We start from the raw sequence: 6,000 nt of genomic DNA, 5'->3' as shown, positions 1-6,000 counted from the left end.
AGTAATGCGGGGACATTGTCTAATATCAAACACATGTTCTGATAATGTAGAAATTGCGTTGAATTCTATATTGTGTATTTCATACTTGTACAGTTTTTGCATTTTAATTTTTTTTCAGGATGTACAAGCTACAGTACCCCGTTGTAATTCATTGTAGTAGCATCCAGAAAATAATGATTGGTGTGATGTATTAAACTGAAATGAAATAAAACCACTACATGATTCTTCGTTTTATGGAAATTGATAGGTGTTGGTTGTCAACGGCAGGGACAGTTTAATCATTTATGGGTGAGAGAATTTCATTACACAGACATAATTAGGCAGCCACACATATGTTACACACTGTGAGTTTATAGAGAAATCTGTCTCTTCTTCTTCTTCCGCTTTGCCTTTTTCCCCCGTGTCTGTACTGGGTCGTCATTACTGTGTTGGTTTTGGCAACGTTAGTGAACAGTTATTGGGCGGATGTTCTAACGTCGCTTCATCCACGTGTCCTAATGCCTTTTTGGGTATGACGAGGTTTCAGTGCTCCTTTACTAAAGTATTTAAATTTGGACAAAGTGAAGAAGGCGTAGCTGAATTAATTTGCACTTAGCTTTTTGGTGTTGCTAAAGTTTTGGGCGATGTCTCCATGGCTGCTCCTGCTGCTGTTTCTTGTCCAAATTTGTAAAAATATTTTGTGGTAAGAGGTTTGACGTTCGTCTTTAAATAAAAAATGTTGCCCATGATGTCATTTTCCAGCAGATGGCTTACTTTCAGATTCCACTTTCACTACTGGTTACAATATTCACATGTGTTAGTGATAAAAACAGTTTTTAGAGCAAGCCTCATAACGCGTCCACTTTCTACCATATCTGAGAACGAAATGCGTCATCTGCCTCGAGACGTCAAAGATCTTGTAAAACCTCGAGATTCAGGCTGGAGTTGTTATTCTGGATTTTGCTTACAAGCTACTGACACATGTCCATACTATTAGAAAAACTAGAAAAATGTGAAACTTACAAGTTGAGAATAATGCTTCCAGTAACCATTGGTAATTGTTTACGAGAATTTGATGTTTATACTGTGTTGACAATGATATATTTAATTTGACTTCAGCGTATTTTCCACCCTGATTGTCAAACAGATGTTTTGCAGTTTTATTTTCTTCTTCAAACAGGTTATATCTGTATTCTGTTCCATATCAGGATTTACAAATAATAAAAGTAATTTTGGTGTGAACACTTTTGTGAATCAATGATGCTTTTTAATTTAAAACTACGACGCAATTCTCATATTTCAAATTTAGCTATTTTCTATTTGGGATAGAACTGGCAAAGACTAGGAAGCATTTCAGTGTCTCTGTCTCCTATATTTTTGGATGAGACACAAAACTCCAAAAGATGATTTAGTTAATAATTTAACAACTTTGCACATTTTGTAATTTTCGTCTTTTGGTTCGTTATTGAAATTGACGTGGCTATTTCTACACTCCAAGAAATGGAAAAAAGAACACATTGACACCGGTGTGTCAGACACACCATACTTGCTCCGGACACTGCGAGAGGGCTCTACAAGCAATGATCACACGCACGGCACAGCGGACACACCAGGAACCGCGGTGTTGGCCGTCGAATGGCGCTAGCTGCGCAGCATTTGTGCACCGCCGCCGTCAGTGTCAGCCAGTTTGCCGTGGCATACGGAGCTCCATCGCAGTCTTTAACACTGGTAGCATGCCGCGACAGCGTGGACGTGAACCGTATGTGCAGTTGACGGACTTTGAGCGAGGGCGTATAGTAGGCTTGCGGGAGGCCGGGTGGAAGTACCGCCGAATTGCTCAACACGTGGGGCGTGAGGTCTCCACAGTACATCGATGTTGTCGCCAGTGGTCGACGGAAGGTGCACGTGCCCGTCGACCTGGGACCGGACCGCAGCGACGCACGGATGCACGCCAAGACCGTAGGATCCTACGCAGTGCCGTAGGGGACCGCACCGCCATTTCTCAGCAAATTAGGGACACTGTTGCTCCTGGGGTATCGGCGAGGACCATTCGCAACCGTCTCCATGAAGCTGGGCTACGGTCCCTCACACCGTTAGGCCGTCTTCCGCTCACGCCCCAACATCGTGCAGCCCGCCTCCAGTGGTGTCGCGACAGGCGTGAATGGAGGGACGAATGGAGACGTGTCGTCTTCAGCGATGAGAGTCGCTTCTGCCTAGGTGCCAATGATGGTCGTATGCGTGTTTGGCGCCGTGCAGGTGAGCGCCCCAATCAGGACTGCATACGACCGAGACACACAGGGCCAACACCCGGCATCATGGTGTGGGGAGCGATCTCCTACACTGGCCGCACACCTCTGGTGATCGTCGAGGGGACACTGAATAGTGCACGGTACATCCAAACCGTCATCGAACCCATCGTTCTACCATTCCTAGACCGGCAAGGGAACTTGCTGTTCCAACAGGACAATGCACGTCCGCATGTATCCCGTGCCACCCAACGTGCTCTAGAAGGTGTAAGTCAACTACCTTGGCCAGCAATATCTCCGGATCTGTCCCCCATTGAGCATGTTTGGGACTGGATGAAGCGTCGTCTCACGCGGTCTGCACGTCCAGCACGAACGCTGGTCCAACTGAGGCGCCAGGTGGAAATGGCATGGCAAGCCGTTCCACAGGACTACATCCAGCATCTCTACGATCGTCTCCATGGGAGAATAGCAGCCTGCATTGCTGCGAAAGGTGGATATACAGTGTACTAGTGCAGACATTGTGCATGCTCTGTTGCCTGTGTCTATGTGCCTGTGGTTCTGTCAGTGTGATCATGTGATGTATCTGTCCCCAGGAATGTGTCAATAAAGTTTCCCCTTCCTGGGACAATGAATTCACGGTGTTCTTATTTCAATTTCCAGGAGTGTATTATGTTAGTGCTCAGAGGTTCGTATGCATGTAATATGCGTTTTGTCTGTTCCAAAAGTTTATGTTTTCTTAATAATTATGTGGTTGCAGATTTAAGTCTACATTGAAGATAATTTTCGATTAGCTGTAGAATCCATCCAATATTTCTTGTCTATAGAACTTATATGGTGTTTACAAATGTTGTCTGTCGAAACTCTAAATATGGACTAGAAAGTTTGAGTAAATCTACCGATACCACCTCCTAAATGTTGCGCTGTCTTTCTTCACGCCACCACTCCCCTCCCTCCTTCGGGGCGAAACATACGTACCCCCATCTGTTTGTGACTAAATGTCATGTTCAAGTGTGAAAACGTCTTTAGTTTGGGCAGATTGTTTCTGAGGCGGGACACGGATGCCAGCACTCTGTTTACCTAGCTGGATGTGGAGAACCACCTAAAAACCATATCCAGTCTGACTGGGTCACCAGCCGTGTTTAATCCGCGAGGCGCACTCGATCTGGGACAGGCTCGCCTCCCCGAATCCGTGAAGCGGCAGCCTAACGAGCTCAGATAGCCGAGCTGGTGAAGTTGTAATTTTTCTTTTGCTTGTTTTATATTCTTACCTCCATTAGTGTTAGGCTCTGCATCTTTGGAAAGGGACTCTGCTAGGGGAGGTTGCTATGAATGGACTGTCTAAAGAAAATGTGTAATAAAATCCAAGGACATTTTAATTAATATTTTATTTTCAGTGTAACTAGAATCGTATGCCTTGCATTTGACTATAGTAGACGCAGAAGTCGTAAACTTTCACTACTATAAAATATTTCAAAAATAAAAGCATGTGTCATTGGCTCAATCAAGCAACTGTTTCCTTCATTGGGCCACGAAGTTTCTGTGATCCTAATTTCTCGTATCTTCTCTTTGTGCTCCTTACGCGCAATGTACACTACTGGCCATTAAAACTGCTACACCACGAATATGACGTGGTACAGACGCGAAATTTAACCGACAGGAAGGAGATGCTGTGATATGCAAATGACTAGCTTTTCAGAGCATTCACAGAAGGTTGGCGGCGGTGGCGACACCTATAACGTGCTGACATGAGGAAAGTTTCCAACCGATTTCTCATACACAAACAGCAGTTGGCTGGCGTTGCCTGGTGAAACGTTGTGGTGACACGTGTAAGGAGGAGAAATGGGTACCATGACGTTTCCGACTATGATAAAGGTCGGATTGTAGCCTATCGCGATTGCGGTTTATCGTATCGCGACATTGCTGCTCGCGTTCGTCGAGATCCAATGACTGTTAGCAAAATATGGAATCGGTGGGTTCAGGAGGGTAATACGGAACGCCGTGATGGATCCCAACGGCCTCGTATCACTAGCAGTCGAGATGACAGGCATCTTATCCGCATTGCTGTAACGGATCGTGTAGCCACTTCTCGATCTCTGAGTCAACAGATGGGGACGTTTGCAAGACAACAACCATCTGCACGAACATTTCGACGACGTTTGGAGCAGCATGGACTATCAGCTCGGAGACCATGTCTGCGGTTACCCTTGACGCTGCATCACAGACAGGAGCGCCTGCGAAATATACTCAACGACGAACCTGGGTGTACGAATGGCAAAACGTCATTTCTTCGGGTGAATCCAGGTTCTGTTTACAGCATCATGATGGTCGCATCCGTGTTTGGCGACATCGGGGCGAACGCACATTGGAAACGTGTATTTGTCATAGACATACTGGCGTATCACCCGACGTGACGTTAGGGGGTGCCATTGATTTCACGTCTCCGTCACCTCTTGTTCGAATTGACGGTACTTTGAACAGTGGACGTTACATGTATAACGACCCGTGGCTCTACCCTTCATTCGAACCCTGCGAAACCCTAAATTTCAGGAGGATAATGCACGACCGCATGTTGCAGGTCCTGTATGGGCCTTTATGGATACAGAAAATGTTCGACTGCTGCCCTGGCCAGCACATTCTCCTCATCTCAACAACTGAAAACGTCTGGTCACAATACGCGTCACTACTCTTGATGAACTGTGGTATCGTGTTGAAGCTGCATGGGCAGCTGTACCTGTACAAGCCATCCAAGCTGTTTGACTCAATGCCCAGGCGTATCAATGCCGTTATTACGGCCAGAGGTGGTTGTTCTGGGTACTGAATTCTCAGGATGTATGAACCCATATTGTGTGAAAATGTAATCACATGTCAGTTCTAGTGTAATATATTTGTCCAATGAATACCCGTTTATCATCTGCATTTCTTCTTGGTGTAGCAATTTTAATGGCCAGTTGTCTATGTTGGCGGAAGTAGAATCATTCGGCGGTCAGCTTTAAATGCTGGTTCTCTAAATTTTCTCAGTAGTGTTTCTCGAAAAGTTCTGGAAGCATCTCCATAACACCTATGTATTCTTCGAACCTAGCGGTAACAAATCTATCAGCCAGCCTCTGAATTGCTTCGATGTCTTCGTTCACCTCCCGTACAGGTCAACTACTCTTTCCTAAAATTCTCCCAATTAACAACAGTTCTCACATGCTCGATCCATTTCCAGTCGCATTGCAAACGTTATGCCCAAATATTTAAATAACTTGACTATATCAAGCAGAACACGAGTAATACTGTATCCGAACATCATTGTTTGATATTCATGTTCATCCGCATTTACTTATGTTTTTCCACATTTAGGACTAGCAGCCATTCTTCACACCAACAGGAAATAACGCGTAAGTAAGTGTCAATAAATTTTTATTTTTTATTTTAGATTTTCTTGGCACCTGAAACCGAATAACACGTATTTGAAACCATGATGGCCAAAAGTAGAAACGTCATCTTCGAAGGTAAAAATTACACACTTGACTGATTTTCAAAACTCATAAAACAATATGAAAACCTATAATCAAAACCCTTACTTGAATTTTGTTCACAGTGGCCTACTGAGGCCTAAGACTAGTCAACATTCATGCTGGCTTATTCAAAGCAGCTCGCAGTGTACCGCTGAATGATACCTAGTCCCCATTCACAGCACGTAAGTTTATATTGTTGATATGACAAAGTGACATTAATTGCGCTTAGTTTCCCGTGCGGGCGGCAGAAATTTAATCACTATTATCATATCCAT

This window comes from Schistocerca gregaria, chromosome 1, assembly GCF_023897955.1.
Source record: "Schistocerca gregaria isolate iqSchGreg1 chromosome 1, iqSchGreg1.2, whole genome shotgun sequence".
Lineage (NCBI taxonomy): Eukaryota > Metazoa > Arthropoda > Insecta > Orthoptera > Acrididae > Schistocerca > Schistocerca gregaria.
This window is presented reverse-complemented; position numbering follows the sequence as displayed.